The following is a 25,792-nucleotide window of genomic DNA, read 5'->3' as shown; positions in this document are numbered from 1 at the left end:
ACTTGCAACATCCCTGTGAGTTGAAGAAGTGTTATTACTCCCTTTTCACAGAGGAAAGATACCAATTACTCAGGCAGCGCAAGGCTGCGTAGGGCCTCATGGACCAAACATGAATGGTCTTTTGAATATAATGATGTTAAGAAGAGTGACCCAAAAAGTTAAACAAGATCAAGGCCATTTGTATTTCTCTAATGTTTTCTTCTGCTCTTCTGTTGAGGCAATTGCTGGGGACACAGAAGGCAAAAAAAGAGAAGGGCACTTCATGTGTCTAAGCTGTAACCTTGCCCTTCTGCTTTAGAGACATAAATAAGGATTCCTAGGCAATGTTTTCTATATCCCAGGAGGCTGCACAAGGAAGCATACTGAGATGTAGTTATTACAACAATAATGTTCTGACATGTTTCAGGGTCCATGACAGTCTAAGAAATATCACTCTTAGTGAGAGAAAAGAAGACTAGAGGGAGAAAGGATCCTGACATCAGGGCAGAACCATGCAAATTGTGCAGGATTCATTACTGAGACCCATATGATCTTATTTCTGAGAAATTTACTTTCACAATCTATACACTATAGATGTCACATCATCTGCCAGGGGGACCCTGCAAGCCTGCCTTCAAATTCAGCATCCCCTCCAGGTTTTGGACTTTTGCTTGTCTCTCTTTAACTTCTGTCCTTAGAGGGCAGTGGAGTGGCAGCCTGATGTCCTGCTGCTGCCATACCTCTCACAGAGTGAATCTGATCAGGTATTGATCTTTAATCTACAGCATTGCTGGAAATGACAGCCAGCTGTAGCTGTGAAGAACAACAACTGGCAGACACTCTGGTTAGTGTTGGCACTGGCCCTCTCTTACAAGATCCAAATTCCTGGGAACCAAATGTTCCTGTGATTCTGGCTTTCTGCTGCCAATACAGCTTATGATACAAAGCTAATTGGCTTGTAACTTTTCTTGGAAATCTGGAAGGGAAATGGATAGGTTGCTTTTATTTATAGACCGATATACTGAGAATCTGCATTAAGATAAGGAGAAAAATATATACAGCAGTAGCCATAAAAAAACCCCCGATGTTTACCTATCTTCACCATAAAGTGCTTTCAGAGACATATAAGTAGCTTTTATTTCATATAAGCTTAACAAGACTGTAAGAGTTCTTTTGGCCTCTGTTATCGCTGTGAAGAATAATGGCCGGCAGAGTTCATTGCAGAAGGGTATTTGTATAGGCTCCATCAGGGGGTGACTTCATTTGGGATTTGTGTCCATTGTGCGTCAAAACAGCTGCAAGAAGGATGTTTGTGGGAGCTTCCCTTTGACTGATGATTTTTATCTCCATTGACATGTATGTGAAAGATGAGTTTATGACTGAAGTATACCTTATTCATCTTTGCCTGCTTCCTCCTAGCCAGTCTACTCCGATCAGTCGGCAGCTGACAGTAACAGCAGTAAAATTCACATCTTCCAGGGATTAGAGGAGAGGAATTCTCCTAGCCATAGAAGAGTTGTTTTAGATTTGGCTATCATGTTAGGATTGGCTTTCACTTAAAAAAAATTATGACGACCATTTAATCTTGAATGCTTTTTAAAGCATTTTAAGAAGTGTAGTCATGGAAATATAGCTCCCAGTCAAGTGGTAAAAAAAAAAAAAAAATCCCTGTGGGATAGAAGGAATTCAGATTAAAATTGGCTTGCAATATTGTGCCAAAACCCAAACAAGCTACTACTGAAAGTTTGTGGGTGAAAAAGCACTTTTTCCTGTGAGATGGTTCCTCCTGTTCTGGACCAGATTCTGTTTTCATCCATGTAACTGAAAGTGGTGATTGGATCCAGTTCAGCAGACATTTTGTTTTATGGGGCTTCCTGGAATGAGAAGAAAAGTGCTTGAATTTTGGAATAACAGATCTTTTTTTATCTGTCCTCCTGAAATGGTTTCACAAGGCCCATTGACCGGATTGAGGGGACCAGAGGAGCTATAGCTGGAGTAGAGCTGGGAGGACATGGCTCGGTATAAATCACAGAGGGGTGTGAAAGGAGGTAGGATTCACCTTCACGTGTTTCCAGCTCCTCCCTCTGTTCAGAACATACTACTGTTCTCATTCTATTACTAATTTGCCTCTTTCAAAAGAAACAGGGAGAAATAGAAGCAGCTCTTCTACATGACATGGGACTGAAGGGGTTAAAGTCACACGATTCCATTGTTCTTGAAGGGTCTTTTTATTTTCTTCTAGTTCATCTTCCCCTCGAAAGAATACACACTTTATTTTTACCTTAGGTGTATCTGCTTCACTTGTTTTACTTTTCAGACAGTTACCTGGCTGCAAGCCAGCACTGCAAAATCAAATCCTGCCATTTATTTTAGGGTTGGCTTTTATTATTCTTGCCTGAATTTCATATTTTTTCATTTCTTATTACTTTATGTCATGCCTTCTTTTTTTTCTTTTTGTTTTGTTTTTATTTTCTGTCACTCACTGTTTGGTAGCTCAACTATCAGAGCAGAATGAAAAAGCTGTGCACTAACTCAGGTTATATATATATATTACTGTCACTTTCCTACCACTGAAAAATGCAAGCAACAACCAGAAAGCAAGCAGATCTGAGGTAGGTCAGCAACTTAGACTGCAGTTCTCTGAGCTATGCCAAGTCAGAAGGAATCTTGAATTGCAGATACAAGAGGCGCTGGGATTTTAAAAAAATATTCTGTTTATTGAAGCTGAAAGCAATACAATAACAATGAGAAAAAACATGAACATGATGAAAAGCAAACAAGAAGCAGCCCAAGTCTCAGCCTGAGTGTAATATACACATAGATTCTTTTTATTCCTAAAAAGAGCAAAAAAGTATTTGTAACAGCTGGTCTCAACCCAAAAGTTTGTTTGGATCACTGAATCATGCCCTCATACTGTTTAGGACTATACATAGTTGTCACTGAAATGATTCTGGAAAAATCCCCATCCACTGCTAAGAATGTTTTTTCTTCTTGCTGCTAAACATATTTTGTTGTTAAAGATGTATGGGGAAATGAAAAACTGGTGGAGAAACAAAGGCCAAATTTCTAAAAATGGCCACTTAAAATTAGTTTCTTACACTTTTAAGAAGCAGCCTGGTTTTTCACAAGAGCTGGGCATCTGCCAGCTTCCAGCATGCTCTAGGGGAAAAGCAGCGAGATGTAGACCCTGTGACAACCTGCTGGGTGGCTACGTGCCGCCTCGGAGAGCTGTGTACTTGCTGGCTCTGCTGGTCTGGCATTCATGGTAAATCCCAACTTAAAGATGCCACTTTGAAATTTTTTGCCCCAGCTTTTCCTGCAGTCCAGCAGCCTACAGATCTGTCCTCCTTTGTAACACTGGCCTGTGCCTGACAGACGAGACACAGACTCCCAGCTAGAGCACCAGCCCAGGATGAGTGCAGGGTGTTGCCTATGGTTTCCCTCAGGAAATAAAGCACACTTTCTAGGAGTGTTTTAATTGCTGGGATATTTCCGATATCCTCATATCTTCACTTATTTTTCCTTGATTTCCCATTATTTTTCCTGTCATTGTAAGGTGCTTTCTGCTCTCTAGTTGTTGCAAATCTCTTTGCAACTGTACAGCAGATACAGTGTCTGCCTCTCAGACCCACTTCCTAACCGTATAATATCACTCTTGCATGGAGGTCATGAAATCTATGAGTAGTATGATTTTCTTGTTCGGGCCTTTCAAGATCTAATCCCTTTCTCTGGAATAATTTGCCCTTGCTCCAAATGCGAAGAAATCCACTAACCTCCACCACAGGCACTGTGGCTTTATCTTGAGAGAAGTAAAAAGGTTTTGGCTGGTTGGAACAAAAAGACGGGACGTAAACAGGAAGGGCATTTTAGCCACTGAGTAGCTTTGCAGTCAGCCTGGTAGAAATTTGCTGTGGCCTGGGAAGAGAGGAGCGCCCTTTGCCCAGGCGGTGCAGCTGGAGGGATGCTACGGCCACTCCTCTGCCAGACACCACTGCCACCATGAGAGATGGCCTCTCCGGCACCGGGAGCCTGAGCGTGCTCCCACAAGAGAAGCTCCTCACAAACACATTACTTGTTCCCAAGCGTCCCCCCATGATGACAGCACAAGGTGCTATCATGACATCCCAGCCGGTCTTCTGGTGATGAGTCGCCGTCTCCCATCCACCCTGGCAAGAGGCACTTGTAAAATTCACCAGTCAGTACATATATGTACCATTCCACTCCTTGACTTTATTTGGGTTATTAACTCATAACTCTTAATTAGGGAAATCTGTGTCTGGACAGTTTCATAAGCAGACAAGGACGGTGCTTTCTGTCCTGCATTTCCCGACCTTATGTGCCAGTATAACATGCAGAAGTATGTCAAATGCCACTTAATCTTCATAATCCAAGCAGATTATGTTCATAACTTCATCTCTATCTGCTCACAGCATTATCTCCTTTCAAAAATGCCACACTTTTTTCCAGAGAAGAGTGACCCTTTACAAGATGGATTTATTTTTAGCAGCCAGGTCTCAACATCTTACCTGCACCAGTGCAGGCCAACGCACCACATGGGGCTTTACATTCCTGGTGTGCTCTTCTCAGTGTGCGATACGACAATAATATTTGCATTTCTGAAATCTGTGGTAGCTGAAAGTAGCAGTGTGAAATAGTAATTAGTCTACTGATTATTGTTTTTACAAAGTAAACTATTTGCATTTTTATTTAGAGAGGTTACAGCCTAGCTCCAGGTCCCAGCTGCTCATTCTTACTGTGGCAAGATGAGGCCACAACAATAGACTACAGCCACACAAACAGATGATTTATGTTTGGCATAACTATGTGTAAAAACCTCGTCAGGGAGGAAGAGGTCAGGAAATGAGTGGCTGATGGGGAGGGAGGGTGCCTCCTGCCCTCTGATGCGAGAGGAGCTACTTGCTCGGCAGAAGAGCTACTTTTGCAGGTCCCACCACCTCCAGGACGTGTCCCTGTGCTTCCTTCAGAGCTTCTGCGTCTTCCGTGGGCCCAATGTCTAATCACCTCTGTGTGGCTCGTTTTAATTGAGGAGGCAAATAACTCCAGCAAAGGGGACAGGAAAGCAACAGGAGGAGGAAGAATAACAGGCTGGGGGGTTTACCCTTTCAGTGTCTGTTTCTTTTTTCCAAATGGTTGCTAGCCGTGCTTCCATGACAAAATTAACAGTCCCATTTGAGAACATTTCTGGGGTGTCATTGTGTTCAACTGGAGAAGGTCCAAGTTCTGAAAGCTCTCAAACCCTATTCCTTTTGGTTTTCTCATGTACTTAATCCTTGCTGTGAACTGAATGAGGCAAGCATCCTATAGGAAATGATGTATTATCACATAATCGCAGATCGCATTATATGGTGTATTCATTATAGGGGCTAAACCGAGGTTACACAGACAGCCTTGGTTCTGGCATCTCCTACCTTTTTTAATGTTTGACTTTACATCCTTTATGATGGCATTTGAATGAAGTTTGCAGTTGTAACTAATGTTGAATTTTGATGTAATTATTACAACTTTGCTTTCCATTGCTATTTAATGGAGAATTTCACAGCTGTGTCCTTCATAAACGATGAGGCTAGGAATTTGCTTGCCCATGTGTTTAAGTTGCTCAGCATTCTTCAACATTTTTTAAAGAGCTTTGATGGCTTTGGACACCCCTGCCACTGCAATTCTTCCATTGTGATTCAGTATCAAGCTGCATAATTCAAAATAGGAGGTGGGTAACTGATTTTGGTGGATGTAAGTTGGAATATGCCCATCATAAACTAGAGATATATAGAGAGAGCAAGATATGTACTTACTTTTTTAAAAAGATACTTATATCTGCCTACTGCACCTTTTATCTCTTTTTACTGTCACTGTTATTTGGTGGTTTCTTGCACGAAATCTAATGTTGAAGTGCTGAGAGCTGAATCAGTTTAAAGCCTGCTCTGTTCTTATGAATAATTATCATTTTAACAAAAAGCTCATGTCCCATTTTTGAAGCACAAGAAGTGCCAGGGATTTCAAATTAGGCATGTTCAGAAGTTTTTGGGGTTTGGATCTCTATGTAACTGTGGACATACAGGTCATCCTGCTGACTTCGAGGTTCCTGAAGAGAAGTTACTCTAGATGTAATATTTGTAGGATTGGAACCTTAATTTGAAATAATACCAAGGGACCTTAATTCGAGATCATACCATATCCCATTCACTTCTTGACCCTGTAGTAAAAAAAATATAATATACACTCTTAATACTCTACTATATAGGATAATGAGGTGCATACATATGATACATGAAGCAAAATATCCCAGCTATGTTGCTATTAAATTAAACTTTGTGCTCCTGAGTCTATTGTCCCCTACTCTCACAATTATTAAAAGAAAAAAATCAGAACATCAGGAGAGAGCATTAATGTTCGTGTCATATTAAGTTACAACTGTGCTATTTGTAGTTTATAGCAGATAATGTTACAGAAGACAATAATTTCACCACCTGCTGGATAAAGTAATTAGAGGAGAGTAGTATTCAATAGCTGTTTTTCTTTGCAACACATTTTTCATTGATGACACATCAGACTGTAAAAGACTTGACTTTGAAAGAAATACAAAATAAAATCCAGAGAGTTCAAATTCCTTTGGTTTCAGGCACAGAAAAATTTGAAGAAATTCCAAGAAGATATACTTTACGGTAGTTCAAAGGATTGTCTAGCAGAATATAGAAAGCCTTGAATTAGACTATAAATTACTTAAAAATCTTAGTTTCTATATTTGACTAGTACTATTAGTATTAAACTACCTTTAGAATAATTATGCCTGCAGACCATCCCCACTGACAAAACTTTGGTTTTTTCAGTGCTTCCATTATTGCTTTTGAGCCAAATTTCCAGTGGTTTTAAAATTAATTAATAGTAGCATTACTACAGGTTAGAAATGAACATAGAATGTCCCTTTCCTTCATTCCTTCCTCAGACATTGTTACCATTGAAATTGATGCTATTGCCATTGAATTGGCCTGGTCAGATCTCCATATTGGGATATGAGTCATCATATAGCAGAAATATTTTCTTTCCATATTAATTTTTATAAGCAATCATAGTCACTGCTCAAGATAAGTCAGGAATGTACTAAAAGGAGCAAACAATCTTTTTAACACTTGGTTGGCTGTTCAAATCTAGTAAACTTCATAGTGACTGGAAGTAAATCACACATTTTTAGAAAATTTAAGAATATGGATTTGGATTCTGCTCTAAAATGTCAAAGCAGGTTTTCACTGTCCTGCTCAATTTCAGCAACTGTTTTCCTTGTTTCATCCAGGAGGAATCACCTGGAATATATTTAGCCACCTGTGATATGGACATTGAGGAACTGTGGAGTGCAGGGTAATGTTAGTGAAGGTACTGCTCTGGCCTTTGAATGAGCCATGTATGAAATCACAGCCAGACCATTTCTCAAGCTGGAAGCTCCCATGCCAGACTTTGGAAGCATGGCACAGTCACCTGGCTCTGGGCACTGCCCAAGCCTCCAGTTACCCAAAACCAGCAAGAGGGATCACAGAATCACAGAATGTTAGGGATTGGAAGGGACCTCGAAAGATCATCTAGTCCAATCCCCCCGCCAGGGCAGGAACACCTTGGTGAGGTTACACAGGAAGGCGTCCAGGCGGGTTTTGAATGTCTCCAGAGAAGGAGAATCCACAACCCCCCTGGGCAGCCTGTTCCAGTGTTCCATCACCCTCACTGAAAGGAAGTTTCTTCTCAAATTTAAGTGGAACCTCTTGTGTTCCAGCTTGAACCCATTACCCCTTGCCTTACTGTTGGTTGTCACCAAGAAGAGCCTGGCTCCATCCTCGTGACACCCACCCTTTATATATTTATAAACATTGATGAGGTCACCCTTCAGTCTCCTCTTCTCCAAGCTCAAGAGACCCAGCTCCCTCAGCCTTTCCTCATAAGGGAGATGCTCCACTCCCTTAATCATCTTTGTTGCCCTGCGCTGGACTCTCTCCAGCAGTTCCCTGTCCTTCTTGAACTGAGGGGCCCAGAACTGGACACAATATTCCAGATGAGGTCTCACCAGGGCAGAGTAGAGGGGAAGGAGAACCTCTCTCGACCTGCTAACCACCCCCCTTCTAATACACCCCAGGATGCCATTGGCCTTCTTGGCCACAAGGGCACAGTGCTGGCTCATGGTCATCCTGCTGTCCACCAGGACCCCCAGGTCCCTTTCCCCTACACTGCTCTCTAATAGGTCATTCCCCAACCTATACTGGAACCTGGGGTTGTTCCTGCCCAGATGCAAGACTCTACATTTTCCCTTGTTATATTTCATTAAATTTTTCCCCACCCAACTCTCCAGCCTGTCCAGATCTCGCTGGATGGCAGCACAGCCCTCTGGCGTGTCAGCCACCCCTCCCAGTTTGGTGTCATCAGCAAACTTGCTGATAGTACACTCAATTCCCTCATCCAAGTAATTGATGAATATATTGAATAGTATTGGTCCCAGAACTGATCCTTGAGGCACTCCACTAGATACAGGCCTCCAACTAGACTCCGCCCCATTGACCATGACTCTCTGGCTTCTTTTCTTCAGCCAGTTTGCGGTCCACCTCACTACCCAATCATCCAGTCCACACTTCCTCAGTTTTGCCATGAGGATGCTGTGGGAGATGGTGTCAAATGCTTTGCTGAAGTCAAGGTAGACCACATCCACTGCTCTGCCATCGTCAATCCACCTTGTTACGTCTTCATAAAAGGCTATGAGGTTGGTCAAACATGACTTCCCCTTGGTGAAGCCATGTTGACTGTCCCTGATGACCCTCTTATCCTTGATATGTCTTAAGATGGCACCAAGGATGAGGTGTTCCATCACTTTCCCAGGGATGGAGGTGAGGCTGACCGGTCTATAGTTGCCCGGGTCCTCCTTCTTGCCCTTTTTAAAGACCGGAGTGACATTTGCTTTCCTCCAGTCCTCAGGCACCTCTCCCGTTTCCCAAGACTTGGCAAAGATGATGGAGAGCGGTCCAGCAATGACTTCAGCCAGCTCCCTCAGCACCTGCGGGTGCATCCCATCTGGACCCATGGATTTATGGATGTCCAGATTGCTTAACTGGTCCCTAACCCAGTCCTCATCAACTGAGGCAAACTCCTCCATTGCCCTGCCTTCCTGTGGGGCCGTGGCACGGAAGAGTTTTATCATGAGACGGTTGAAAACAAACCACTTAAGATTTGAGAAAATGTCCAAGGAGAAGTTTTCCTTGGTCCAAGACACAGAAAAATGGAGAAGAGGACAGGCAGAGGGAAGGGAAAAAAAACCCCAAACCCTTCTTGACAGCGGCTATTGTGCTAGCTATTGGAATATTATCCAGGGATACAGGACACCAAAGTTCAGCCTCTGAATCCAGTCCTCATTTGTGGTGTTAGTAGGAGCTACAGCAGCCTCTTGCAAATATAGATGTATTCTAAATTCAAAGTATCTTCATTTTATGTTGACACAGGTTTAATACATTTTGAAACCACTCCATGTTTCATAAAATTAAATTACTTATTTAAATTCATCTGAGACTACTGCTTGTGCATTGTACTCCTCTCTCCTCTGTCTTCAAAAAAGCGACATTACTATTTCCTGAAATAGGAATATCAATGTCTTTTAATTACTCTCTATAGGCAATTGTCTTTAAAGAAATGTGTGCTAAATAAGCCTATGAACAAATCTGGGAGTCCTGTTGTTGCCATGTTGCTGTTGCCATGTAAGGTGGTAAATTCTAATAATACTTTTTGAAGGCATCTATATCCATTTACTTTTATTTAAATATGATAATCCAAGACTTATAACTTAGTAGTTTCAATTTTATTATTAATGACTGTCCAGCAATTATATATGTATTTATAATTAATTTTGCATGCTGAGTCTTCACCTGTTTATTATTTAGGAACATTTTTAATAAAAATGTGGAAAAAATGTCATGAGGAAAGAGTCTTCACCCTTGATTAAGAATACTGGCTCCACTGTAAGGAGCACACAAGACAGTAGATGCATACTTCTAAAGGCACTGATCTCTTCCTCATTTAAATCTCCGTTAAAACAACTTTGTAGAGCTCTTCAGTCTTCTTTAGTACAGCTTTGCTAAGTAGATGTCCCAGGCACTTGGGGTCATTCTCAGGATTTATGCACACTTTGGTGTGACATGGACAGGACGGGCTTCCATTCCTTAGGCTTCAGGACAGCTTTGGATTGTTCAGATCCCCTTGGCGTTGATTGTTTGGCCCATGCTGCAGGGCTCAACACAAGGAGGGGTAACAGAGAAGAGATTATCTTCAAATTCCTGCTTGAGAGTGTGCACGCAGTGCCTTTTGGAGAGTCTTTACCTTAGGAAGCTGGCTGGAAACAGCTTAACCCCAGCTGGCACTGAAATGTTGGTAACGACATTCACTGATATTGATGGTTGCACTTTTAGGGACAGACAGATAGCACATAAATTTTTTAATTGCAGAAAGAAATCTGTTTATCCTGTGCTTATCCAAGCTTAGAGAAGATTTGTAAATAACCATACTGTCTTTGCAGCTGATTTAAGGCTCCCAGCTTTCCTGTCTCTAAAACTACTGAAAGCACGGAAAAGGTGCACAGACTTTGTGCACCTTTTTTTGCATACTTGTTTCAGTGTTGTACTTTGTTTTGCTGAATGAAGTGGAACTCGTATATACCTGTGGTCCAACCTGCTCAACTATTGGACAAGATAAAGCTGTCTGTGGAAGCGGGAGGACAAAGAAATTTGTCTTCAGACGTGATTATGTCTTATTTATCCTCACCAGTTGAACCATGGTGTACATATGGAGTACAGATCTCATGGGAAAAGGAGAACATTTGTTGTGCAGCTTATCTCTTCAATCCTTTTTCCGCCATTCCTTAGCAAAGAATTCAATAGGGCTTGACTATTGATGCCCCACCCAAATATTTCCTCCTGTTGGATGCTGTGCCCAGCTTTATATCCTTAAAATTAATTCTTGCCCTAGACCCTCTGGTGTTTCTCTCAGACTTTTTGTGGTATCTCACAGGATATAATGAAAAGTGCATCTGCTTTGTGGCTTTCTGCACTGCCAGGGAAGGCTAATCATGGGACACGCTCTGGAAATGTCGTATTAACCATCCATTTCCCAAAAATGCAAACAGATGGCCTGAGGATCGTTTCAGCAGGATCCGCATTTTTTTTTTATTCCGTACCTAAAGTTGCCGCGGTCATTTTTTCATCGTTTTTTCCGTATTGCCAGCTCTCAGGGAACAGGACCTATGTGGGCATGACAGTTACTTCTCTGATCACTAATTCTCTGCTTTGAGCAACAGTCAAGTTTCAAGATGAATTCCTGTCTGCTCAGAAGATGTGTGCCTCTCCTGAGGTCTTAGTAATACCTTTCTTATTGTTGATGTCTGGAACATTCAAAATTTCTGATTGGAGAACTGGTCATAACATTTCTATGAAGACAAGTTGTTATTAATACTGTATCTTCTTGAAATCAGCGTATGCTTGCTTCTCTGTGTGCTTTCAGCAGCTATCTGTAGGCTGACCAGCTGACAAATACACAAAACCTGTTCAATTAACAATATCTGTGCATATCCAACTATCCTCAAAACCAGCAAGTATGCATTCAACATCTGCTCAGCCTCAGTGAATCCTAGCTATCTAAAAATATACTTGAGTTGAATTGCAATTATACAGTTGTATTGTGTTTCCCCATTGTGTTGCTTACTGACTGCCCCTGATTTGATAGTAAATCCTTTCATGTCTTTGAATCTATGTATATTTAGTTATCGTCTCCTTAATGATCTAATATACTGGTGGTGGTTGTTGTTTTGTTTTGTTTTCCCCAAGGAGTATTAGGGAACCAACCTAAACCAAGAATTCTCCCCATCTATGATACAGATGGATAAATGAATAGCAAATAATAAGAAGACTCATTTATACATTGTATATTGTCAGGCATATTTAAAAGTCCATGTGTACAAACAGCATTTCAAGGTAGTTGAAGCGTTGAAAGGTGGTTTTAGTGGGTAAGTGAAGAAGCAAAGAAACCAGGCTCTTCGAGGACTGTAATCCTTTGTCCTTCACCTGACACTACTGTCTCTCAGAGCAATGGTAATTGTTCCCTGTTACTCTTCAAAGCATTACCCAGGGGCTTTTCTTGCTGCTACCTAGTGAAAAGAGGCTGAGAAGCTGTGATATATCTTCTCTGTGTTCTGTCTCCTCAAGTCTATCAGCATGATCACAAGCCAGTACGCCATACACATGGCAGAAAATGCATGGTGACTGTACCAGCTCCTCTTCTGAGGCTGCTCCTAGCTTGTAGATAAAAAGGGCTGTATCAGCCTCTTTAGTTTGAAATTTGCCATATGATAGTCAAATAAGCTCCACATTGCCTCTTAAAGACTGAACAATAAATAGCAGCAAAATGTGCTTTGGTGGACGGGTTTCTCTGAGCAGGTGACTGTATAAATTAAATCCTGGCAGTAGAACTTCAAGTGAGTGAAGTATTATGGTTGATGGGCTTAAATCTTTCTTCTGCTAATGCTGCGCAGGAAAGACTGTGACTGAAATAGGTATAATTAGTGAACCATGATTGAATTCTCAGCATCAAGAAGACAACAACTCTTTCACAGTTTCTACTTTGATGTCATCTCTCATCTGTAAAGCTGTTGTAACTCAGAACCACTTGCAGGTATTTTTCTTTTGAATTGGCTGCTTTAGATTGTCTTTAGTGCTAGATTATCTGTGTCAGGTTTATCACGAGCTGTCTGGATACAGGATGATTTTTCTTTTCATGGTAAAACATTGCACTCTTGTAAACTCTGTTTCCAGTTATGATGAAAGTGCTTCTTGGTTGATTCTACTGTTACTGGTTTCCAAATACCCAGAATCTGGATCAACCATCTTACAATCTTCTGTGTCGCTATTTTTGTTTTATTTACACTTCACAGCAACAACTTGGGTGATAATGACTTGCTACAGTCACTGTCTCTCTGCTGACAAGAGCAAAGATCTGTCATCATCTTCTATCTAGTAGCATTTTGCACTTTTGAATCTGCATATAGTGTATTACCAGCACTTCACAAGTTCTTAGTCTCAAGCACTTTTGGTTTTTTTCTGAAAAAGATACTATTCACCTTATATGTTGTTCCTCCACTTGGAGCTTTTCTTGGTGACTTCCTAGAAATGTCTTCTGAGCCAGGGAACTGCTGTTTTGTTCTTTTGATGTAATAACATTTAAAAGATTTTCCTTATAACTACATTGCAGAATTGCTGATAACATATGTGGTATTTCACCAACATGTAAGTTTCTGCTATAACCACACCTTGAATATTGAGGAAAACTACTCCATGATTTTATGCCTTAAAATGATATTATATTGGCACTTGGGTCTTGCTAAGGTTTTGAATTACACATTGCACTTTTGCGTGCTTCGAAAGTTGCAGGCTTCTTATTTTCCAGTTCTCTCTACCCTTGCTTCAGAACTATAATGAAAACTGCGTGAATTTGTGCATTACGAACAAAAAATTCAGGAGCATTATGTAAGCAGAAGCACTAGTAGCAGACATACAGAATGACTGATATTGTCATATACCATTTTCATTTCAGCAATCATTCTGGGAAAGCTACTTATGCAGGAAGGTGGCCACATATAAAAAAAGGTATAGTAAACCATACAAATGCACATCCCTGACTCAGATTTTGACCCCTCCCCTTAACGCAACCCAATCTCAGATGAAATGGCTAGATTTCAGTGGACATATGCATTGGAAGTACACAGTTAGTAGCATACACTTCCTGTTTGTATCTGAGAAAAATCATTCACTAATTTTCCACTGAGCATTTTTTAAATAAGGCTTTGACATCTCATTAGTTATTTTCTTTTTGTATATCATCTTTCATCTTTGGAATATTCCATTGTTCCTAGAAAATTCAAGAAGTCTTGCGGATCTAGGAGCTGTGTGAATGAGGGAAATAATTAAATGAGGTCACCATGTTGATGTTTTGTAGCATGACATGGAGCTAACACACACTTCTTGTTTTTTAAGTACTAAAAAATCCTTAACTAATTAGTTTCTTTAATCTGGCAAGCAAAGATACCTCCTCTTGACTCTATTGCTTTCTTGCAAATGTGACACCTTGAAGATCAGAAATGTTCAGTGAGGGATTGCATTAGGCTAGCTAATTGAAATAAGTCAATAGAACCTGGAATCAGTCTGTCTCTTTGCGGCAAGCAGTGGTTTGCACTTAAGTCTGCTGCTACTGGCAGAAGAGCAGCCCAGGTGGAATTTCCCAATCACCTCTGTAACATTTGCTTACATGTAAAACAAAATTTAGTTGTGTGCTGGAATCAGTTGACAGTGAGTTCGCATAAACTAATTCTTCATCTATGTCATTTAGTAAAATACTAAGAATTAAATGAGGAAAGAGCTGCCTGTGTGAGACCACAGAAAAGCCTAAAGGCACATTTGTGTGGAGTTTACACATAATTCTGTAAAACCAGCATTAGACATTGCACACCTGCATGAAATGAAATCTCTGTTTTAATTTTAAGTCTCCACACTTCAGGAGGGATTGCCACCAAGCAGGAGATAAAAATGCGTGTTTTCCTGCCAAGTGTGGCTCCCTTTACCCTCCTCACTGAGATCAGTCTGCTCCTATAACCTCTTCCCTTCCCCCATCTTTTTTACTCCAGTTTTTGTCCTTTTCCTTCTGCAACTTCTTTTCGTGGGCAAGTTTTGGGCAGAGGACTGGGGTAAGATGAATTGATGGCTTTACCTCTCTGCCTGGGGATCCAGGTTTTCTCTCATCCACGATGGACCAGAAGCAGGAGAGGAGAAGATTCCTTCATCCATCAACCCAAGGAGATAAGAGGAGCAGGCAGACTGGGAAGGTTAACCCTGGTGTCGAAGGGAGCTCTGCTGTGAGGTTGAGGATCTGGCAAATCAAATGAAAAACATGGTAAAAGCTTCTTCCCCTGTGCTGTATGCATTTGTGTGACTGGCATAGCTGCTACCTTGGAACGATTCTATGCTGTTGTGGTAAGCATTTACCAACTCCAGATTTTAGCCATGATTACAATCTGGATGGCCGAGAAAGACTTTTTTTTTTTCCTGGCTTGGAGAATCTAACACAATCTAAAATTCCTCTTAAAGCTTCCAAATTGAATATGAGTTTTCATTATTAATGAGTATGACTTTTAGCTTTTACTCTCTTACAGGATGAAATTCATCTCTTCACCAGAAAACCACCAAATCCCAAATTTGTTCACACATTTGGTACCAAGAAAATACCGATTGTGGCTAAGAAGCTAGAATGAAGCTTACAAAGCCATGAAAGCAAAGAGCTGAGCTAAGCAGAATTACAGCTTGAGACGATGTTCATGCTTCAAACACATTTTTAACACAAGCGCTTGAAATACACGCATCTGCAAAACTCAAAAATCTGCAGCTAATGTTCGGTTACACCTTTGAACTGATCTGTAAGGGGCTGTTATCGTAAAGGTCATGGGACAGGCACAAGGCCAAAACCAGCCTCTTAGACCTCCAAAGTCAGAAGGCAGGGCAAGTAGTGACATTGAGTAAAACAAATAAATAGATAGATAGATAGATAAATAAATGAATGAATGAATGAATGAATGAATGAATGAATGAATGAATGAAAGCAAATGTTTCCCACCTCCAAGCACCTATGTTCCACCCATCCCACGCCTGACGCTGCCTCGGTAGCTGGGGCAGGAAACCACGGAGGAATCAGCGCTGAGGTGTGGCTGCAGTCAGACACGAGCTCCCTGGGAACTGCTGCTCTGCGGGCGCCCGCCCCGCCGCGCACAGGGAGCCACAGAACTACAGCCACATGGAAGGATGGGTATGAAACAGCAGATTCCTCCTGCTGCTCTGGTGGCTGTCACGTTTCGCACCATACCTCTCTCCTTTTCACAGGCACTCTGGCTGGATTAAATGGATTAAGAGCTGGATGATAAATATGAATGGAGTAGCAAGTTGATGTGGAAAAAGGTTTTCACTGTTTCTTTCTCTATGAATGAATCACGAACAGAAATTTCTTCAAGTGCATTAGAAATTAATTCCTAGAGACTCTTTTTTTTTCTCCTCATGCTGAAAAACTGAAGAACCAAATTTTGCAAGGGGAAAAAAAAAAATTATCCGAGAATCTCTTGCTTCAAACCCTAACTTCTAAGTGCAATATTCATTGCGTGAATTATTCCCATAAAACAACATACCATTACAATCTATTTCAACTGAAAGGATCTACTTACAGCAGAAAACTTCAGATTTGATAGCATGTCATTGCTATATCAAATTACTAGACCTCCTCAAGTCTCCCCAGTGTTGTGCTGCACGCTTTAGGTGGTCTAAATCCAAGATGAATTATGCTGAGGAATTTGGCTGCAGATTTTTTTTTTTTTTTTTTTTGCAATACCAGGCTGCGGTACTAAAGTTTGGAAATGCTGGTTTATGCTATTCATAAAGTGATGGTAGATTTTACCTGTATAGATTTGTATATACACACACATATATACAGTTATTAAATTCAGATCTAATTTTAAATTTAAAGCACCTTGCAAATTCATATTTGTTTGGGTCTAACTGTGTGTTCAGAATGACCACTCACTGTAAATACTTTTTTATGTGCAATTTGTCAGTTTTCCTTACATGGATAATACATGTCAATCCCTGGCTAGAAATAAAATTACCATGGACCTAAGCACAAACTTCTGAAAGTCCCTATCACGTACAAAGAAACTCACATGGAATGAACAAAACATTGGGAAATTTTCATCTGATTTTCGGGGTTATCACATTGTTCCATATGTGAATCTGTTCAGCTGTTTGTCTGTCACTACCCCCACGTCTTTCCCCAATAAGTTTTGAACATGCTACCTACTGTCAGCCTAGTCTGTCAAAAGCCTTCAAGATCGTGAGATAGTGAAAATTAACAGTGGAGTAAAGGAGCCATTGCTGACTACCAGATACAGCAAATACTTCTCTGTTCCATGCCGTGAAAGTCTTGGCATGGCTGGCAAGACAAGGGGTAACACACACACAGGCAAGGCAAGCTTCAAACTTGATCCAACACTGACTGTCCTTTGAGTGACAGAGAAAAACAGAGCCTAGGGAGGAGACCTGGAGGTAACTGTGGACGTTACATGTGCCCAGGCACAAGGAAGGAAATGCACATGGAGTATGGGAGAGCGATAAGATTCTTGAGGCACAGAGCATAGAGGCTTGCAGGTTTGGAGGAGTTTGGGTAATGGGAGCAGTTCCTGAAGATGAGGGGATACCACAGGTTTTGGGGGGAGGAATGCAGGGGAGAGGACACAGATCCTTAGAAAACTGGATTTTGCTATTCCTTGGCTTACAATATTTGTTTCAAAGCTGGTGAAGGAAGAGGCTTCCCCCTTTTTAATACCTCTGAACTCCCTGGTCATAGCAGCTCCAGGATTCAGTGGCCATGAAGTCTTTCCAGAGTAGTTTACTCCCGGACGGAAACCAGCACTCATGGAAGTCTCACAAGAAATCCTCCTGTGAGATTTCCAATCGATATAGCAGACATGAAAAGCTTGAAACAATTCAGTAATAACTACAAATGGTCTTAGCAGTACAAATAAGCTGGATTCACCTGTGGGATGGCCTTCTACCCCATCCTCAGAGGAGTGGTGGAAGAAGGTGGTTTCAGCAGCACAGCACTCTCACAGTCAAATACCAACAGCTGGAAGAAGAGGAGTGCCAGCATATAACCTGGCACTGGGAGCCTGAACTTCTATAGCTGGGCTTGCAGTGGAAAAAGTCCTGAGCTTGAGTCCCCCTACCTAACCTGCTGGTAATTATCACCTCCCTTCACCAACACAGCTGGAAATGGAGGCAACTGTGAAGTCTGGAGTAAGGTCAGTTAATATATGGTATCCAGGCTGAATTACCGAGCCAGCTCTCTTCTGAGCTTTGCTCAAAACAGGTTTTGGCATTAATGTTATAACCAGGATCAAACCACAACCTGGACCAAAGGCATTAGTGGTGAACATGGCCCTCATGCAGTACATGCTGATAAAATGAAAATACTGGGCAGTGAATGCCTACAGAACTGCATCTTGATGAGGGATGCTGCAGAGATGCCTCTCTTCCATATGCTGCCACACAGGAGGGAATTCAAAGTGCGCAGAGCAAGTAAGCTATTTGAAGATTTGGAGAATGATGCATCCCACAGATCAACGCTTCAGTGAAAAGGCTAGCAAAGGAAGAGTGACTCAGGATGTGGATGTGTAGTGTATTAGACAAGTCTGCAGTAAGTCCAGCTTGGACACTTAGTTACTCTCTCACATTACTGCAAGAAAGGAGAGCTCACCAAGGCAATTCAAGCATAGCAGCTAATGCCATAGGAGAGTAGTAAACCCTTATTTTCGCTTTCTTCCCAGTAACAAGTCTGCGTAGTTATATCCTTAATGTGCTTTAGATAGAATAAGCCACAATGCAATTAGGATGTCCATATGGAGAGTCAGTGCAGCATAGCTAGTACGCTGTAAATTCATATCCTCGCTTACTGAGAATTAATTATCTTGTAGACAAGCCATGTGTCAGTGAAATCCATTTATTACTTTATAGGATACGTGGTCTTCTAGGAAGGCTGGCCTGAAAGAAATGGGGGACTGAAACTATGATTGGCAAAGTAAATATATTGATAGGAAATGCAGTTTTATGCCAAGTCAGTTGATTTAAAACAATCTGGCTTGGTTTTCCCACCTCCCCCCACCCTGCACTCTAATTTGGGTCAAACAAAGCCAAACTGAAACATTTAGGTTTGGTTTTCAACAGGAAAAAACAGGCTTTTAAAACGTGAATTGAAATTTTCATAAGAATTTTTTTCAGTGTATGTTTCTTTTGTAGAAATTGCTGCTTCTGTCAAAATAATATTTCCAGAGAAATTTTTCATTTGGTTTCACTTATAAAACTTACTTGTCCAAACTTGTATCTGCTATACATTCATAGAAGTCAACAAAGTTGAACCAGAATGAATAATCCTCTTATATTACATGCTTTGCAGGAATGACAGCCTTTTTTTCCTCCTTGTGACCAAAATATCATTGGAAATAAATCTGTGTTGCACCTACATAACAAAAACTGCCTTAAGAATTCTTGTGATTTGAAAACTAGGTCAGTTAATTGTCCAAAAAAATAATAAAAAAGGAACAGGGAATAACTGCTGGAAACAAATCCACATGTCAAATTTCAGTGAGCCTGCTCTTGATGTAGTCAGGCTTCGTTATAGTTAATAAACCTTTGAGATGGAGATTGGGTTGTGTGTCTCATGTCTTCATTTTGTTGTGATTTTAGAAAAACATATGCATGTACCAGGGCACTTCGTTTTTCCTCTGATGATTTATCATATCTTTGTGGGATGGTTTTGTTTCTCACTATGAAATGCAAATTCAGCTTGCAGTGCTCCTGTTGTCTGTATAAAGGTTAAAAAGATATATAGATATACATTTAATGCTATTCTTTTTAAAAATTTTTAAAGAACTGGCTTTCAATGATGATTTTAGCACAATGAAGATTTTTCGCTCTCTACATTTTCTGATTTTAGCTGAGGCTTTTTTTAATAACCTTTTTTTAAACTTTGCAGTTTGGATTATATAAGCACAGCACAGCTGCTGATAGACCAACTCACAGTGTATGATCGGTGTGAAGAAACTGCGGTTTACTGACATGAACATTCAGGCACTGCTCTAAATTATCTTGAAGGGAAGACTACAAATACACTACCCCTAGAAATAATAATATTCCCATACATATTCAGGGTTGTGGGCACTGTTGACATCAAAAGGTTTACAATCCTCATGTGAGTAATCAGCTGAACTGTTGAAAGAACCTCAAGCTTTTGGTGATTCAGCAAAACTCACATTTGATGTGAAAGGTGGCTTTGTTAACCTTTGAGCCTCTCTGACTACTCAAGCTTCATCCACGCAAGTCACTAAAATGAAGCAACATCCCCATAGTTTCTGTAGAGATATGATTGTGCATCTACTTAACGTTCATCTCATCTCTTAAACAGCTGGATATTAAATACTCATGTGACTTCAACTAAGCTTCTAGGCCTGGCCTTCTTCTCTGATGGTGTTTCCCAAATGCCAACTCTTTGCTTTACTGAAGTGAAACCCAATTTGTAATAAAATATGCAGCTCTCCCTGGTATTTGTTGTGTTTTCTGATGCAAGAGATGGAACAGGTAGTAGTGCAGACATTTGTATCATCACTGCTAAGATCTCACTGAGGTCAGAGGGACACACCATAATTTTCATGCTTGTTACAAAAAGTGGAAGTGAAATTCTGAGTATTGAAAACCTAGACAAAAAAGAGGTTTCTATGTATCATACAACCATACTGTGAACCAACTTGGGTGCAGACACTTTGTGTATCTGCTGGTCATATATGTTCAATTTGTTTCCATTCTTTTCCTTGCAGGCTACATGCCAATGAACAGGGATTTTTTTTGGGGGGGGGGGGGGGGGTATTGATTTTCTTTGCTTCAGAGTGGGTTTCACACCACTCTTGCTCTTTGCCTTCTCGACAGATAAAGGCAAAAACTGCTTACCACTTTCTTTCTCTTGCAAGATGTCTACTGGTAGCTAGCATTAATTACAAATCTGTTCTTTTAGGTCTTTTTTCCCCTCTGACTCATTTTAACACTTACCAACTCCAAGTTCTGGTTCTCCCAAAAATCTTGAGGATGCAGATAAAGTTTCCTTGCTCCTAAACCTCAATCGTTTGCTTTGCAACTTGTTATTAAAATAGTATACATCACAACATAAGCCAGGAGGGAAAGTATGTTTTCTGAGAGTGCCTTGACTTGCTACTATCTGGGTCCATCCTTAAAAGTGTTGAACTTGAATACAAAATCTTGTCCTAGCTTGCTATTATGCCTATGACAGTCACTTTAGCTAGCATTTTGAAATCGTGCATCTACTAGCATAACTAATATCAAAGAAAATCCAGCCCCAAACCTTATTTTCAGCAGCTTTTAAGACCTGCACTTAACAACTGCACGTTTGGCCCAGCCCTAAGTGAAGGTCTCAGCCCACCTGGACCAGGAAGAAACTAGGGTGCCAGTGGGAGTGCATTTGGATACAATCAAACAAATGTCTCTTCTGATGAGAAGTAGGTAGGATGGAAGATGACTTTAAAGCTACTTATCAATTGATCCCAGCAACTCAAGCCACGTTTGCCTAATGAAAGTTCAGAATCATAGCATAGTTTGTGTTGGAAGGGACCTTCAAAGGTCATCTAGTCCAACCCCCCCTGCAATGAGCAGGGGCATCTTCAACTAGATCAGGTTGCTCAGAGCCCCATCCAGCCTGGGCTTGAATGTCTCCAGGGATGGGGCATCTACCACCTCTCTGGGCAACCTGGGCTGGTGTTTCACCACCCTCATTGTAAAAAATTTCTTCGTCATGCCTAACCTGAATATCCCTTCTTCTAGTTTAAAACCATTACCCCTCGTCTTATTGTAACACACCCTTCTAAAAAGTCTGTCCCCGTCTTTCTTACAGGCCCCTTTTAAGTACAGAAAGGCCACAATAAGGTCTCCCTGGAGCCTTCTCTTCACTCAGCCTGTTCTCAAAGCAGAGCCGTTCCATCCCTCTGGTCATCTTGGTGGCCTCCTCTGGCCCCTCTCCAACAGGTCCATGTCTTTCCTGTACTGAGGGCTCCAGAGCTGGACACAGAAGTCCAGGTGGGCTCTCACCAGAGCAGAGTAGAGGGGTAGAGTCACCTCTCTCAACCTGCCTTGCAGCCCAAGATACGATTGGCCTTCCAGGCTGCAAAAACACGTTGCTGGCTCATGTAAAATATTTTGTCCATTGGTACCCCCAAGTCCTTCTCAGCTTTAGGCTCTGCTGTTTGACCTTGCATTGGAGCAGAAGGTAGGAAGGGAAATGCTCATGCAACCGGGCATACATGTCAGGTGGGGAGCAGAAAGAGGCAGCTAAGTGCATTATACTGATCATGAGAATTTCCCCGTGATGCTGCTGGTGCTTTGCTGGGAAGGCCAGGCCACCTCCCTGTGGCTTTCCTTGCAGAAAGAGTACCCTGGGAGGCAATCAGAGTGGTTTGTGTGGTCAGAAAATTCAGGTTCTTATTTGGACAGAAGCCTGGTCCTAATTCATGGTGTGAACATAGCCCAAGTTAGTTTTCAGCATTGTTCTGCTTGATGCAGGGCTTCAGTCCTCGAGTTCTTCCTCAACTTGCCATATTGCTTGAAATCAGGGCTGCCTGAGTGAAAATGTTGTGTACTAAGGCTGTTTTTCAGCTTGTGTGGCAAAGACATGCTGCAGAATGAAATCTGGATTCCACATGAACTGCAAAAAAAAACCTCATCTTTTAAAATGATCATTTAGCCATTCTTAAAATTTAAGTTCAGATAAGACAAATAGATCCATTTAATTTACATGCCAGTAGAAGTTTGCCTCCGGTGAAACCAGGTCATCAGGAACACCTCAAATGGAGGGGAGTTTGCGTGTCTGATGCAAAGAACCATGTTTGTTGCTTTTTCTCATGGCACTGTAAATATTTTTTCAGAGAATAAACTTGTGTATTCATTAGCACCACGGCCCCTTCCATACGGGGTGCTCCTTGGAAAAGTACCAAGCAAGCACAACTATTAATTCAGTTCAATATGTGACTCTGATGGAGAACGTGAAGCATACCTAACCCAGCTAACTATGCCCCTGATAAATGTCGTGAGAGCAGTGTGTCACCCGTGCCTTGCCTTTCTTTATTTCCATTATCCATCAGGACTGGCCATGAGGGAATGCCTGGGAACTGTGTAGTTCTGTGCAATAAGCCACAACGCTAATGAGGCATAACAAATTGAGGAAGTATCATGTATAATCCTGATCCCTCATTGACACTATTACCAGTATAGATTTCAATTCACCATTTGTTACATGCTTAATACAGACAAAGTGGGAGGGTGTAAAAGAATTACTCCTTCAGTCATTGCATTTTTTAAACAGTTGTCATCCTCCAAGACAAAACTGTCTGGTAATACCCTCTGTTTTTGCTACTGCTGTTTCTCAGCAGGATTTGCTGCTTGTTGTTGTAGGGGGTCAGCCAGACTTTGTCTTTCTCACAGTTTCAGTTTCCTACTGGGATTAAGGGTCTAGCATATTTCTGCAACAAATCAACTGAACCCAAGATAAACAAACCTACTGAACAACATGGCTCTGGTACGTGCCTGCACTTTAAGAGACAGCTGCAAAGTTTGTTTTTTGAAAGGTGTTGCAGGGGAAACCAAGGCAAAGGTATGATTTTAGTGAGTTCTCATCAACATTGTGGCATATTTTGTAGCTTGTTGGGGTTTTTTTTAGGATGTGAACTGCATCTTCACACGTGTTGTTCTTAGTGAAACACTCTGTGATTCTTCCCAGAAATGATATTTTGCATTACTTCGAAGAAACCCAGGGTGCCCTGCAGACAGTCAATAATGCTTCACTGCATACTTACGACAGAAAATGGTAAAGATTTATCTACTGATTGGAAAACCCAGATATTCGGCCACACTGTTTTCACGCCTCTCTCTTCTTACCCTAGCAGCTCAGTGATGGGTTCTTCAGGCCTATGGAGAGACTCCCCACAGGTTACTCTTGCCTTATGACCTTGCTTGCAGGTACTACTGGCAGTGGACCTCAGGAAGGTGCTCCATTCCCACACCATGACCAAAGGGGCAGGGACAAGAACCAGGTTTTCTTACAAGTGGTAAGCAGATGCTCAGCCTGCTTGCTGCAAAGGGCCTGCCCTCCCTGGTCAGTGCATCCCCGGGTGGTCCTGACTCCTCCCCACGATGTGGTCATTGTCCCCCCAGGCTTTCCCAGCCCCTCATTTTTCCCACAGGCTCCTGTTTCCTCCTTTTTGAGGCTCTTCTGCCTCTTACCACCCAGGCAGAGGGAACGAGGGACAGCTCACCCGAGCAAACAATACCCCTTGATCAGTGTTACTCAAGTCTGGGGGACCCTGGATTCCAGTAAACCTACTTCTGCCCCACGAATACTATATAGTGACCAAACTCAAGTGCAGTGATGTACATTACTCCCAAAGTAGTACTTCACTGACAGTAGAATAACCTTCAAACTAATGCTTCCAGCCAAAAGATTAATCTCTGATTTAGACTTCCATTAAAAGGCATTCACGCCAGCACAATGCTGATATTCATCTGGATCAGAGTTTGACACCTATACATATTTAAAGTGACACATTTCAACTACTGCTTAATCAATAAATAAAGAACTTTTTGAAGCTGAGTAAAAATTTTTTCATGGTACTGAACGCATTTTAAATGGGGAATAAGGGGAGACTTTCACAGAGATATGACAAAATAGAAGACTGATAAGAGAAATAAGGTGTTTGAAAATGAAGTAGAAAGTTATTATTACCACTTGATTAGGATGATTTTTATTAGTCACCTCTGATTGCTCCTCAGAAATAGTGAGACCCCTGTAATGATGGCCACTACGCATGAGTATTGTGATAGTCATAGTAAATGCGCTATGTTAGTGAAAGAGCACTTGAATCTCTTTGTAAAACCAGACCTGATTAGGAATTGTACTCCAGATGTGCTCGTGTTAAACTGTGTATAACTTTCAGGCCATATATTCCTTGTGCTGAGTGCTTGCAGCTTTGGGGTGAAGAATTAGTTCCTGTTCCATTCAGTATTTTATTTTCCGGACAAACGCACTTGTTTGAGAGAAAAGGTATTAACTTTGGCTCAGATATAACTATTTCCATAGAAATGTACTGCATTTGAAAGGTCTTTGATTTAAGTTCTTGACATGCTTTCAAATGATCAAGTGTCACAAAAAGTGGTAACTTTTGATCTCATTAATGAGGTAACTGAATGATAGTTTAAATGTAGCATAGCATTTTCATGATTTAAATTTTTATCAGGCTGTTTTAAATTGAAGGGCTGATTAATTTTAATAGGATTTCTATCATAAATGGGAAAACTGTCCAAATTTTGTAACCAATACATTTTTCATTTGAAACACTCCATAAGTAAAAAGGTACTTCATCAGATGACTCAAGCCAATACAGGGCAGGCCTACACTGTTAGCTGCTGGCTCCTTCATAGGTCTCCCTTAAATTAATTTCCAAGTGTTTATGGACAACCAGAGATGTTCAACATAAAATGGCTGCTTTTGGGTAAATTCATACCACTTTATTGGTCATATTAGCTGTGAATTACAGCTAATTTGAAGTCCTCTTTGAAAAACTCTGCTACAAAAGCTGTCAGACATTATAAAAAAAAGATTAAAAAAAAAAAATAAAAAAAGAAAAGAAAAGAAAGAAAAAGGGCCCCTTGTAGACTGGTAGTACTGAATCTAACCAAAAATGTATACTGCTGCAGAGGCAGAAAAACAACTGCTCATTTGACCCAAATTCATGACTCGGCTGACAGCTTTGGACAGCTGAATGTAGGGACATAATGAATCTGCAGAGTTTTAAAACCCGATTTCTCACTTACAAAAAGATGGGTTTCTAGCATACTGACTGTGTAAGGTTATCCTCAGGTAAGTATAATTTTGACCCAAGAAATCTGAAGGATTGAAGTAAGAATGCAAATCTAGCTGCTGGATTTGTAGCACAAATGATTCTTTTGAAGACAATGAAATACTACATATCACTTTTTTCCCATTGGATTTTATTTACTTATTTGTGATTCTTACTTCTTTTCTAGCTTCTCCTCCCCACTTCCCCTTTTCCTTATTCCAGTGTTTTATCCTGAAAAACAACTAAATATTC

Source organism: Caloenas nicobarica, chromosome 1 (genome assembly GCF_036013445.1).
Source record: "Caloenas nicobarica isolate bCalNic1 chromosome 1, bCalNic1.hap1, whole genome shotgun sequence".
In the NCBI taxonomy this organism is placed as follows: Eukaryota; Metazoa; Chordata; class Aves; order Columbiformes; family Columbidae; genus Caloenas; species Caloenas nicobarica.
Note: the sequence above shows the minus strand (reverse complement) of the source record.